Source organism: Miscanthus floridulus, chromosome 15 (assembly GCF_019320115.1).
Source record: "Miscanthus floridulus cultivar M001 chromosome 15, ASM1932011v1, whole genome shotgun sequence".
Classification (NCBI taxonomy): Eukaryota; Viridiplantae; Streptophyta; class Magnoliopsida; order Poales; family Poaceae; genus Miscanthus; species Miscanthus floridulus.
The window spans coordinates 83,388,966-83,403,481 of record NC_089594.1 but is presented as its reverse complement, the minus strand read 5'-3'; the positions used below and the strand labels follow the sequence as shown (position 1 = coordinate 83,403,481).

The 14,516-nt window shown below is 45.2% G+C and overlaps 1 long non-coding RNA gene across 2 annotated transcripts; it reads right to left on the bottom strand.

Moving 5' to 3' along the window:
* Positions 1 to 578: 578 nt before the first annotated feature.
* LOC136509512 (uncharacterized) lies at positions 579 to 3,321 on the bottom strand. Of its 2 annotated transcripts, none has more exons than XR_010772367.1 (4): positions 2,551 to 3,321; positions 1,321 to 1,628; positions 1,078 to 1,249; positions 579 to 999 (listed from the first exon to the last, which is right to left on the bottom strand). It is a non-coding gene; the product is annotated as an uncharacterized lncRNA (long non-coding RNA). The 2 variants fall into 2 exon arrangements; XR_010772366.1 differs by having other exon boundaries at positions 1,540 to 1,628.
* Between the last annotated feature and the right edge of the window lie 11,195 nt (positions 3,322 to 14,516).

The following is a 14,516-nucleotide window of genomic DNA, read 5'->3' as shown; positions in this document are numbered from 1 at the left end:
GACAAGCTACCCGTCCGGTGTCTAAACACCTCGTGCCAGTAAATTCAATAATGTTTGGTCGATGATTATTGCTAATTACTAAGGCGTAAAATAATATTGTCATGTCTTACTAATATTCTTGTCATTCGTATGTAGGAGAAATGTGCTATCTTGATTACCGGAGTCATGCATTTCAAATAGCCTATGGTTCTACCAAACCTATTAATTAGTAGCCCATCAATAGTGGTATTTATCCAAATGCATTGGGAGCGCGGCTTGAGATAGTTGCCGGACGTAAAGGAATAGCGTGGGGTCTTTATTCAAACTAGGCAGGTAGGCGCGCTTCGCCGCGCCTGTATAGGGTGAGCTGGTGGCCTATGCGGTTTAGATATAGTAAAATGTTGGCTATAGTATTTTATTAACTTACATATGAACAACAGAGTGAAGTGCTGTTTTATATTAACTCAAAATTACGTTAGTTATTGATACAAAAAAAATTGCATTAGTTATAAGTCAGATATTGCCACACAAATGTACAGGCTCTTAGAGGAAGGGAAAATAGTTGTAAATGAGGTAGCATCATATTATTGTCACACAAACAATCCAAACACGTATACAAAAGTACAACTGCTCATGCTGCTTATTGGAACCTCATGTTAGAATTAATTATTTAGCTAGTGCAGAAACTATTGCATTTCTTTGTTGTTGTCCCAATGTTCTCTCTGCAACATTCTTTTTTCCATCGGCAAATTCAGGTACACTTGAGAACATGCAGATTTTTTAAACAACCAAACTTTCATGGTCATACAGAGTTCAGATGAGCAGCTCAAGATCTTTGACAATAATTTCGGTACCTGTAGGGTCCCAGTTAAATTCACTTTCAGTTTCTGTCCCACTTTCTACTCATCTAACTCACTTAAGATCTTGTGAGTTTTTAAAAAAATATATATATATACCGCGGTTTGATCAGTTTGCAAAATGTGTACCTCCCAGCTGTAAGATCGTTCCTTAACTTGTACGCTTCAAAAAAAATGTTAGAGAAGAATTAGCACCACAAACATATACCCCAAGCAAAACAGCCGGTCTCTATTGGCGTACCTTCAATCTGCGAACTGCATTCTTATGTAGACAGGGATTTGCCAGATCATTTTAGGACAGGTACACTGGAAACAATGATATATGACTGAAGCACAAAGCAGGCCAAGGCAGGAGTGACGTGAAACAGAAGGCATCAATTTTATTGGACCTAATCCCCGCTCGATTGCACCCCCTGCAAGTCCGAAGACCGGTGAAAAAAAATGGATATGATGAATTTTGTACATGGTTCAGTTCCGTGCATACCATGAAGCAGCGTGAGCGGTGTCAAATCTATTTGTATTGGCCAAATCAGGCAAATGGCTAGATCAGGCATGATTCAAGGCAATGAACGGAAGAATTATATGAAATAACCTGCAATCTGCTCACCTAACCACATTAGGTTGTCCCAACCCCAGCATTTAAAAGGTCTAAGAAGCATATTGATTGGTCGCTCAAAGAAAGAGATGCAATTGGTGTACTGACCAGATCTGGGAGTCCCGGTTACAGGTGATGTAGTGAAGCGAGCTGCGGGAGCATTGGCTGGTCTGCGGCTGTGGCAGTTGTGATAGGATCTTGGCATAAGAAACAAACTATCTCAGTTAAAGAAAGAAACACATTTTTTAGGTTTGACATAACAAATCATATAAAATAATTTATGCAAATGTCAGGTACGGCGCAGGCCATTGCTAGCTGTTGCTGATCATTATGAATGGCCAAGAAAATACAGGTTCAGCATAGCATATGGCAAACCTGGTGACCAACACGTGCATAATATATGACACTTTATATCAGTCATGACTCATCACATTGAGAAAGCTTATAATCAAGCTAGATTTAATGGTTTTGAATACTAAAGATCACAAAAGAAAACATCATGCCTTGCATTAAATACAAATAAAATGTAGAAAAATTTATAGCATGGCCCTGAAAGGAACCAATGAGCGTGAAAGGTCTGTGCATATGTAATAGATAGAGAAAATTGTGAAGTCGTAACTAACAGCATGAGAAATTCAGGTATGATGTTCACACTGCAAACCTTTACTGCTCATTTAAGATTAAATCCATAACAACCAAAACTGAAGTATGCATTAGATAAAAGTGTCATATTCTATTTACTTCCTATACACCATGGCAACAAAAATGTTTTGCAGCTTTGAATCTAGTTTAAACAATTGCTACTAAAGCAGAATTGAAACGCATTGGAAAAAGAGGAGCAGGAATTTCATAATAGATCAATTCAGCATAGTAAAGCATATATGATTGTAACGAAACTAAAAAAACTAAAAACCAGAAGAAATTGCTGTAATTGTTATCTAAATCATGCCAACCATAAATCAAAATGCTCACTTCCTTGTATCAAATGCTGACTTGTACAAATTGTGATCAATTATCAAATCAGTGTTCCAGAATCATAATCCCAGTAGTACATGTACATGCCTTCAGCTATGAGCAAAAGCAAACAACCACAAGAGAGGAGAGAGAAAAAACACTCACCACTGTACCCGCCTCCAGTTTCATCATCGCGGATGAACCCAGGTCACGTCATGGTGTAGTCTACAGCGTCGGCGGCGTATACGCGCACTGGAGCCTATCCGTCGTGCGCGCGTATAAGACTGCGGGCCGCGCCGCTCGCTGGGCCCGCACGCACACCCGGGCACTGCTCGCACTGCCGATCCGCTGTGCGCACGTGTACGGCCACGGGCACGGCTCGCACACCCAACCGAAGAACATAAGACCACGACGCCGTGGCCACCGGTGTAGGGCTGTGCCGTGCGCGTATGGAGGCGAGACTCCGGGAGCTGGGAGCCCCCGGGAGACGGGCTGCGGCGGAGTCACAGCAGGTGAGGCTAAGACCGAGGCGTGGGAGGCGACCGGCCACGCCGCCACGAGATCCTGGGGCCGAGGCCGAGGCCGAGGCGAGCGACCGCGGCTTGAAATAGCGGCGACGGGAGGACGACGGCCTCCGTAGCAGGCGCGGCCTACGCGGCGCGAGAGCCGGCACCGGCCGCCACGTCGCCCCCCATCACCTCTGCCTCCCTCAGCCGATCCCTCCTCCTTCCGAGAAGGCCGCCAGGCACCCGGCGGGGGAACGGGAGGAGGTGAAGCGGATCTGTGGGAGGAAGGCAACAGAGAGGCAGCTGGCGGCATCCGGGAGCGCGGCGGCCGATGGGGACGAAGCGGAGGCGTCGAGGCGTGAGGCGTTTTTCTTTTGACGGGTGCCGAGGGAGGGGAAGAGGGACAAAGCGGAGGCGTCGAGGCGTGAGGTTTTTTTTTTCTTTTTTATTTTTTTGGCCAGAGGCCCCCGCGGAGCGTTGAATGGACTGGGAGACAAGGAAAAGGAGGCGGACACACGCAAAAGGATGCTAGGAGCTTTATGGAGTTTCATATGCTCTACACCTTGTAATAAATATCTGAATTCTACATCCAATGGTACTCTATAGAGTAACAAAAATCCAGACATACGAGCAAGCACTCACACACCATGCATGGTCCACGAGCTCTCTCTGTTATCTTCCAACTCAAAGCCATAATATATTATAGGTCTAAGGAATTCGGATCCCACTATGAAAATGAAACAAGTGCATGTACTAAGCCTAATCCAGCACAGGGAAGAGTAGTAGCTTAATGTACATCAAACACTAGAAACTTTGTGATGTATGTCTGTTGGTTCAATGTGGGACCAGCGTGATTAATATGCTGCTCAGTTCATTGTTCAATTAATGGACGGATAAGTAAAGTAACGCAGGTCTCTACACCCCCCCCCCCCCCCCCCCCCCCCCCCCCCGAAAGTGAGAAGAAGAAATGTGGTACCCTGATCGACGTAATCATGTAACATGAAGGGATGTCAATATCATTGCCTGTGCTAGTAAAGTGAGGCAACGGCATGGTGAGATAAGTTTTCATAAACAGTCTCCTATGCCCTATACTTATAGCTGAGCCAATGCTGACGCAGCTAGGGTCCATTATTCTGAAACCAACATGGTTCTGAGCCATCACTTTAACTTATATATCCACAGCCCGATGAGCTTAAAGCGGAGTGCCCTCGATCCCTCCTAGCTTCAACTCTAGCTAGGCATTTCAAGCCGGAGACCACGCATATTCTGTCTTTATGTCTGTGCGTGCGCGTGTGTGTCTCTCTTCTTTGTTTCTCCTACACTACTACAGAATGGACCTGTTGTCCCGGGCGGTAACGGCCTTTAGTCCCGGTTACCGCGCCGAGACAACGATCCCGGGACTAAAGGTGTCACCTTTAGTCCCGGGTCATCGAGCCGGGACTAAAGAGGGATCTTTAGTCCCGGTTGGTGTTACCAATCGGGACTAAAGGCCCCAGCCGAGCAAACGTGGCGCACCCTTTAGTCCCGGTTGTTGGTAACCCCAATCGGGACTAAAGGTTTTTTTCTTTTTCTTTTTTTTTAATTTGTTTTCAGTTCAGTTACACGTATTTGTTTAATATATAATATGTTTTTATGTACGTATTCTACGCTGCTAATATAAATACACGCACGCATATAATTACATCTAATTCTCATCTCGAGCATTATTATATTCGAATAAAGTATGAACCTATATATATTATAGATATATATATGTATATATACAACACTTTCATAATCTTGTTCTCGAAAATAACGATATCAATAAACATTTAATTTACATTATTTATTCCTTAGGATCAAAGTAGAACTCGCCGTTGGGATTTAGCACTTTTTCTAGAAGATATCCTGCTATTGACTTCTGAACTGCTTTCAGATGGTCTTTTTGCATGACCCTTCGTTTCAACCATTCAGTCTTGCATTTGAAATAAAAGGAAAAGTATTAATACATATATATATATTCATTTAAAAATAAATAAAAAATTGATATATACGTACTCTGAGGACATCTTTAGGAGTTCTTCTTATGTGCGCAGTGATAAATTCAAAAACGTAGTATCCACACAAGTTATTACCTGGTTCCTGCCGCAAACACCACTGTACGAGAAGAAGATTATTCTCATCATCTCACACGTAAATTGAAGTACGATATATTAATTAAACACGTGGGGAAGTGTATATAGTACAACTTACTGGTATTTCAACTACATTAAGTGGTGCCTTGCAATCCTTGCGATGTTGCCGAATAAACTCTTTCCAAACCCTATGCGACCAATAATGTACGATCGTTAATAAATTATGGCAAAGTCTATTCAATAATAGTTGTGCGCGAGAGATCGAAATTACCCCTGGATAATGTCTATCATATCTTGGTATAGTGCCTGCTCTTTTCTCAACGAGTCAAAGATTACTAACCGACTTGAGTTTAACTCAATGACAATGAGTATCCAGTGAAACCTGTATTGGTTTATACACACACGTACATGCATATAAGTTGTATTGATATTACATAAAGTTGTACGGGAAAAGTATTGTTGTCTTGTCGTGCTGCTTCACAAAGAACATCATGATATTCTCCTGTGCTTCAGATACCCACCGCTCCTTGACAATAATACCGGTTTTGAATACGATATAAGGATCAATGAAGCCAACACTGGTGTCTTGTATTCTTTGGAGCTCTGACATCTGGAATCTGTATATAAATATAAGTTACATGTGAGGATAATTATATACACGTACGCATGGAAGTGAGTTTATTAAATAAAAGTAAGAATCACTTACAAACAAAAGGAGCTAATGATTGATTTGTCCAGAGCGTCCAAGTGGAATAGTTGATGCAATTCTTCGAAACTAATATGTAAGATGTCATCGCCACGGAAGTAATGATGGTCTCTAAATCTGACAAAGATCCACTGCTCACCCCTACCACACGCCTGCATGTACCACTTGTTGAGCAAGTACATTTGCGTACCTAATTCATTCAGAGCCGCAGGGTTGTACAGACTTTTGCCATATTTATAAGTCTTCCAGGTATCAACTTCCAGGTTCTGGATTGGAGCTTTGCCCGTCAATTGATCCAAGGTTAAACCAGTATCTTTAAAAAAAGCATTAAGGGCTTGAACCGACACTTCTCCAGAGTTGTCTGGTCGATAGACTTCTATGTTGGAACCATATTCATTAGCAACAACAAGATTTTGCATTGGTTGCTTCTGTTGTCCGAGCTGTGGGACATCCTTCCCTGATGCTCTTTTCTTTTTCTTACCTGCATCATGTGACTTCACGAGGGAGCGGTCATAGTCTGATAGTGGCGAAGGCTTACGAAGTTCAATCATCTTTTTCTTGTGAGCATCGACCTTCTGCCTCAGCACCTCTTGTGGTAGGTAAAAGTACGGCTTCTCCTTAAGCTTCGCTTGACTCTTGTTTTTGGTATCTATAAAAAAATCTTTCACTTTTTTGTCTTCTTCAGCTGCTATTTGCTCATCAGTCTTTTCAGGAAGTATTTCTTGAGAAATAACTCTTTTTCTCGGGGTCTTCTTTGCCGCCGGGACCTTAGACGTCTTTGTAGTGCGTCACTGTGGAGGGGGTGGGGGCGGTGTTGGAGACCGGCGTGGAGGCGATGTGGCCGGTGTTGGTGGAGATCGGCGTGGAGGCGTTGGAGATCGTTGTGGAGGCGGTGGGGCTGGTGTAGGAGTTGGAGATCGTTGTGGAGGCGATGGGGCCGGTGTAGGAGTTGGCGATCGCCGTGGGGATGAAGTCGTCTCGCCCCCCGCGACGCTGTGATGAGATGGGGAATGAATGATTAGGCTAGGCTGGGGGGAGACCCTGCTACAAAAACAAGTTGTGTGTCAATTATTTTTGAAGCCAATAGAAAATTAATGGAAAATAATATTTCATTCACTTTCATTCGTACCTAGGGTGAGGTAGGGGAAGCGGTGGCGCCCCAGGAATGATGATGAAGCGTTTGCGCCATTGAATAAATGTCTTCTCTGCTTCTCCTAGTGTCTTCTCCCCATCACCACCTTCAATGTCAAGAGGAACATTGTTGTAACCTTTGAGCACTCTATCGACCGAGACGCTAGCATATCCAGTTTGAATAACTGACCCATGGATTCTTGGTGTCTTCGTTCGGTCTATTGGAGATACAACCCCGACAGCCACCATGATTGATGCATTATTATCATCTGGAATATGTAGCTCACATGTTGTTAGAGGCTCGGTAATGTCATCAACAGGGAAGTGCAACCCAGCGTCGTCTTGAATAACTAGTAGCTCCATAGAAGCACAACTGCTTTTCATCTGACCAACGGGGCTAATGTAACACCCAAAATTTGTCTCTTTTGGAAAATAGGTTTAAAATGATCTAATTCTGTATTTTGTGCTCATGAAATGTAGAAAATAAATAAATTTCTCATGAGTTTAAAATTTATCATAAAATAGTAACATGTATGTGCATTCATGTCGCTGCATATTATTTTGTGAATGTGTGGTATTAATCAACAATTTCAAAGGAAATTGAAATTTGAACTGAAAATGTTTTGGAAAAGTTGTTTGGAAAATAAAAAGAAAAAAAATATATGAACATCTCCCTCCTCTCTCTCATTTCGGCCTGCTGGCCCGGCTTCCCAACGGGCCGCTCCCCTCTCTTCCTTCCCCTCCTCCCATTCTCCTTCCTGGGCCGGCCCAGTCCAGGCGGAACCGCTGCCCCGCGCCAGCCGCCTGCCGCGCGCCCCACGCCGGCCCAGCCGCGCCGCCTGCCGCGCGCCTCGCTCAGCCCAACAAGCCACGCCAGCCCAGCTTGACGCGCGCAACCGCCGCCGCATCATCCTCGCGCCCGCAGCCGCTGACCGCCCGGGCCCGCTTGCCAGCGTTTTCCCCTTCCTCCAGCAACCGCTGCGCCGGTCAAGCCGCTACGCAACCGCGCCCACGTCGCGCGTCGTGGGAGCCCTCCCCCGCTCCCCGGCCTCGTTAAAAGGGAACCGTGACCCCCGCTAGTCCCTCTGCTGCCTTCCCCGCCTCTTCTTCGCATTCGCCGAGCGCAGCAGAGGCTACAACCGCCGCTCCGTGGATGCCGTGGTCCGCCGTCTGCCATCCGCGTCGTCCATAGTCTTCGAGCCGCCGTCGACTTCGATTCTCCCCGCTGTGAGCTTCGCCGTGCTCCCCTCTATCTTCCCACGCCATTATTTCCTTGTTTCACTGCTTCTAGCGCTCTAGCCGTGTGTGCCGACGACAACCGCACCGCCGGCCATGGCGACCACCGCCTCGGCCGCGACCTCCGGCCGCCAAATAGGCCTAGATGAGATCCCATGCTTCCCCGCTAACCCTCGGTGCCCTTGGTTCTTCGAATCGTGGCCTGTAGCCACCGAACCGAGCTCGCCGACGTGTTTCTTGTCGCCGGCAATGGAGCGCCGCCGCTGGAGTTACTATGCCGGCCGCCGGCGCCCCTTTTCTCTCTCCCTCCCATCTGTTCCGGGCCGTCCGATCTGGATCTAACGGCCGGAAATAGAAGATACCCCTTCGGGGGTAAATTTGCTAAAGGGCCCCTGGATTTTTCTAAGTCCTAACCCGCCGTCCTTAGCGTATTTACCCGAATGCGCAATTCCGATTAGAAAGCGTAAACCTCACTGTTTAAGTCAAAAGTACGCTTTCAGTATTTACAGAAATGCCATTCGAACTGTTTCGCTTATAGAATTGTCGTTTTAACTCCAAATTGATCCATTCAAATCGCGTTAGCTTCGTAATTTCATAAGCTACATGTTAGAGCTACTGTTAGTCAAGTTTGGAACTTTTTAATTACATGATTAGAATTAATTAAATATAGGGCTATTGAAAAACCCGTTTTAATCATAACTATCGTATTTTAGCTCCGTTTTTCGTGAACTTCGCGTTGGCGTGATCGTAGCGAAACGTAGATTAGTTTTACAAATATTTTATTTTGATTTCAATACTGTTGGTGTACTGTTCTAATGATAGGAATGTTTGCTTTGCATGAATGCTTTTGGAATGTTGTATGTTGCCGTGTTGGTCGCGTTCAGACGGTGAGGAAAACGTTGGAGACCAAGAACTCTTCGACGACCAGCAGGACCAGCACGAGTTTGTGAACCAAGGCAAGTATAACATGGGCCTTCCTTGATGTCCTATTTCACTTTAATCAATTACTCATTTGCATGTGTCTAAATTTGATACCCGTAAGGACATCCTAGTGATTGTTTATCCTGTTTCTTGTCTCCTATGGGTTAAATGCATATGGGTAGATGGCTAGTGCTCTAACTGAACATGATATACATATTGATGAATGATACTATGGAACAAAGTGAGTAACATGAATGATAACAACTGTTCCATAGGGCGAAAGTGCAAATGACCTTTGTTCATGTTGCTCCCGGCCCTCCATAAGGACTTATCTGTCGGCAAAAGCTGGGACTGACAGTGCAACCGGGAGAGTCATATGGCTCTGACTTTAGCTCAGTAATAGGATCTTTCCTAACTAGTTAGAGGTTACCTTTTTGGCGCAAATGGGGCTTGCCACTTTGGATATAGGGCTGCCTCTGTTCCTATGAGTATAGCCGCGATGGATTTGTGCCATAGGAAAGGGGGGTCCCTACATCTGCCTGCCAAGGAAACCTAGCGGCCCTAACTTGTTAGGGAAACCTATGAAATGACTTCATAGTGTACCCTGCCCGTTCACCTTGGAAGTGACATGGGAGTAATTAACCCGGGCAAATGGGGATCACGACTCGCGGTGAATGTGCACCACCTCTGCAGAGGGTAACAAACTATTATAACAGCCGTGCTCACGGTTACGAGCGGCCCGGAAAACTCACAGAATAATTGGATGCTTGATGACGATCAATTAAGTTGATCTATGATGAATTATGGTAATCTTGACCCCGTTATATGTTCTTATGGGAATTAATTGGGAGCTTAAGCATAACTTGATAATACTTGAGAATAAAAGTTTGACCTACTAAAAATGCTAACTGCAGTAAACCAGAGTCTATCCTTTTGAGCTTCATAACCCCATGTTAGCTTGCTAAGTACGGAATGTACTTACACTTGTTTATTTTCTTTACTTGGATAAAAATCCCGGATGGGTAACAGATGACAACGGGTATGAGGATTTCCCGGAGGATTATTAGGCTTGTGGTCAACCAGTTGACCTTCCCTGTGATGACGGCCAGGAGAGTTCATTCTATTTTTATTATTCCGCTGTGATGTATGAGACTAAGTTCGATTATAACTCTGATGTATGTGATACTGTGATGATACTATTGTAATTTGTCAGCTTGTGTGTGTGATTGAATCCTGGGCACACACGAGTTTAGTGCATTCAATTTTATCCTTAAAATTGGGTGTGACAAATTGGTATCAGAGCCGTGTTGACTGTAGGACGCAAGCCTAGTTAGAAAAAGGTCGTTTTAGCAGCTTTGCTCCTCTGGTTTCTTGCTTACTGACTTATCCTTGTTATTTTATTAAAACATTTATGCTTTTCATACCTTAATCTATTATTTAAAATTGTTGATTCTAATTTCATCTCACTTTAAATCTATAGATGTCTCATAATCCGAAGACTGCTCGACTCAGCACCGCCGGCTATCGTGCCATGTTCACCCCGCGTGCCCCACCAGCGGAGAGGGAGATTTTGATCATCTCCGACGGCGAGGAGATGGCTACACCGACGCCTACACCTACTCCTACACCAGTCGCTGTGCCCATCTACCCCGTGGTAGCTACACCTGAGGAGTCGACGGCTACTTCCCCCACACCTGCACCCGCCCCAGCTGCCCCCGTGGAGGACGAGGAGATTGGCTGGAAGTGCAAGTACTACTTCAAGCCAGCTCCAGAGACAGCCTACTACCACACTCTTCTCACCCATGTGCTGGACGACTACTTCCCTGACTTGCACGCCTCCATCAGCTATCACTGCGCCGAGTACAAGCACCCATTGGAGGCTACCTTCTGGAAGGTAGAGCTGGTGGTCACCGCATGGAATGATATCATCAATGGACATGAGGTGGAGACTGTCCACAGTGCCCCTGCCAGGAGAGCCCATGCTTTGGATGGCATGGAGGATGCAGCACAGAATGCCTACATCCACTACCATGGTCGTCGCTTCGAGGCCATGAGGGAGGATCGCTTTAGGTTCCTTCCTCGAAATGATCATGAGGGTGTTTGGCAAGTTTTGGCTCCACCAGAGAATGACCTAACTCTGGAGGCAACGGTGCAGCATGTCCACGCTATGCAGGGAGTGGATGATGAGATCAAAGGAGAACTACGTGCATCTCAGAGGGCGCAGAGACGTCTGCAGAAACAAGTGGATGAACTTCGAGCACAGCTGGGACAGCCTTCCATCTACAAGAAGAAGCGCCGTTCTTTCACCATGATTGACACCGCTCCATAGGTGTTAGGTGCCTTGATCTAGATTACCACGTCGTTAGTTCGTGTCCTTATTTAGTCTTGTTGGTCTTGTGAACTTGGTTGTTTAGATGTTTGATTTGTGAACTTGGTTGAGTTGGTATTTTGCTTGATTGCTGGAAGTTTGTGGGCATGTCCACAACTTCCTTAGATTGGAACTTTAAATTTTAGAATGAAATCTTAATGCAGAAGTATCATTTTATCTTATCTCTGCTGTGCTGACTTCTGGAGCAGCCTGTGTTCTTTATCTGGTAACTCGAAATCTGGGATGATAAAAATTCTGAAATTTTTGTGGAGATAACTAGACCTCTGTATCTTTCAAGTGTCTTTGGAATCACGTCAATAGCTATTCAGGTTTGGGAGATCTAATTGGCACAAGTTGATGTTCCTGCGCTGTCTGGAACTCAGAACAGTTTCGGTTTAGCTCTATTTTTGACTAGGTGTGAGTTCGAATCTATAAAAGTGGTCTAAATGAAAGTTGTAGCTGATGTCCTAAGCTTTCTAACGAATCTTGGTGCACCTCTGTTGGATCTCTGAAACTCGAGTTATAACAGTTTTACTGAACTGCCGAATTTGAGTCTTGCCCAGAAAAATTTCAGCATTGCTTCATATCTCTTGTAAGTTCTCTATAATTGGAAAAATCTCTAAATTTTGCACATTTGTTGGACAACAGATGGCCGCAAGAGGAGGAAGAGGCAGAGGCCGTGGTCGTGGGCGTGATGCTCTTATGAATCCACCACCGCCACCTGTGACCATGGAGCAGATCTTGGGAATGCAAGCGCAGCTGATGCAAGCTATGATGCAGCGTTTGGACAATGAACATGCAAGAGGTCCACCGCCTGTCCAGGTTAGAGATAAGCGTGGAGAGTTTATGAAAGGTCGTCCACCGGTGTTCACACATGCCACAGACCCTATGGAGGCCGATGACTGGTTGCGTGCTGTGGAGAAACAACTGAACATAGCACAATGCAATGACCTGGAGAAAGTGTTGTATGCTTCCGGGCAACTCCAAGGAGCTGCTCAGGATTGGTGGGAATCATTTCAGTTTGGACGTCCCAACAATGCTCCTGATATCACTTGGCAGGAATTTAAGGACAGTTTCCGATCATACCATATTCCTGATGGACTAGTGGAACTGAAGCAGGAAGAATTCAGATCTCTCAAGCAAGGATCAATGACTGTGGCGGAATATCAGGACAAGTTTGCACAACTATCTCGCTACGCTCCTAATGATGTGGCGGATGACAAGGATAAGCAACGCCGTTTCCTCAAGGGACTCTATGATGGACTGCAGCTCCAGCTGATGTCTAATACTTATCCTAACTTCCAGTCTTTGGTGAATCGCGCAATCGTGATTGATGATAAGCGCAAGGAGATGGAAGCTAAGAAGAGAAGGCTCCAAGGGCAAGCTTCTGGAAGCAACACTCGCCCGCGTGCTTATCCCCAGCAAGGTTTCCAGCAGAGGAATCAAGGACCAACTCATTAGGGAAACCGTGGTCAGTATCCTCAGCGGAACCAGTTCCAGCAACGCCCTCAGTTTCAGCAACAGTTTGGAAATCAGCGTCCCCCGCAACAGACTGGCAATCCTGCAACATGCCAGGGAGTGCCTAACAATGCTCCTGTGAAGAGTGGTGCACCCAACAATCCTAATGCCTGTTACCGATGTGGAGAAGTAGGTCACTATGCTCATCAGTGTCCTAAGAAGCAGAACCAACAAGCCCCTCAGAACCAGGCCAACAATCAGAAGTTCAACGCCCGACCACCTCTCATAGCAAAGGTGAACTATGTGTCATCTGATGCAGCTCAGGAGACGCCTGAGGTCATGTTGGGTACGTTCAGTGTCAACTCTATTTCTGCTACCGTACTTTTTGATTCTGGTGCTTCGCATTCTTTTATCTCCCAAGCTTTTGTTAGAATGCATAGCATACCTTTGTGTGCCATGAAAAACCCAATACTAGTGAATTCCCTGGGAGGTAGTATGCCCGCTTCTTATTGGAGCCCCTCAACTAGCATTTCCTTAAGGGGGGTAGACTTCAAGGTGAAGCCTATTGTTTTGAGAACGGCAGGAATTGACCTTATCCTGGGAATGGATTGGATGAAACAACACCGGGCAGTGATACAGTGTCAGGAGAAATCTGTGGTTGTGACATCACTCAAAGGGGATAGAATCTGTGTAGAAGTAGTAGTGCAAGCTCAGCCTACAGCCACAGTGAATCAGCTAGATGGTGAAATCAATGAACAAGATCGTGTCGTGGAGGAATTTCCGGATGTCTTCCCCGATGACTTGCCAGGTATGCCACCTGACCGAGACATTGAATTCATTATTGAATTATTACCTGGAACTGCACCAATAGCTAAACGTCCGTATAGAATGGGAGTTAATGAATTAGAAGAGCTTAAGAAACAACTAAAAGAGTTGCAAGAAAAAGGTTTCATACGCCCCAGTTCTTCCCCGTGGGGGGCACCTGTGATCTTTGTGGATAAGAAGGATGGTAGTCAACGGATGTGTGTGGATTACCGCTCACTTAATGAGGTTACCATCAAGAATAAATACCCTTTGCCTAGGATAGATGATTTGTTTGATCAGTTGAGAGGAGCTCATGTGTTCTCCAAGATTGATCTCTGATCTGGTTATCATCAGCTTAAGATTCGGAACTCGGATATACCCAAGACAGCATTTACTACACGGTATGGATTATATGAGTACACCGTTATGTCTTTTGGATTGACCAATGCACCTGCATACTTCATGTATTTGATGAATAAGGTGTTCATGGAGTTTCTGGATAAATTTGTGGTAGTAGTCATAGATGACATACTAATATTCTCCAAGACTGAAGAAGAACATGCGGAACACATAAGGATGGTTTTGCAAAAGCTTAGAGAACACAAGTTGTACGCTAAACGGAGCAAGTGTGAGTTTTGGTTAAAGGAAGTCTCTTTTCTAGGTCATGTTGTCTCCAACGGTGGAATAGCAGTGGATCCAGGCAAAGTGCAAGATGTACTGAATTGGAAACCACCAACTACTGTAAGTGAGATTCGAAGCTTTTTGGGATTGGCTGGTTATTACCGAAGGTTCATTGAAGGCTTTTCCAAGCTAGCCAAGCCTATGACAGCTTTGTTGGAAAAGAATGCTAAGTATGTATGGTCGGATAAATGCCAGGCAAACTTTGA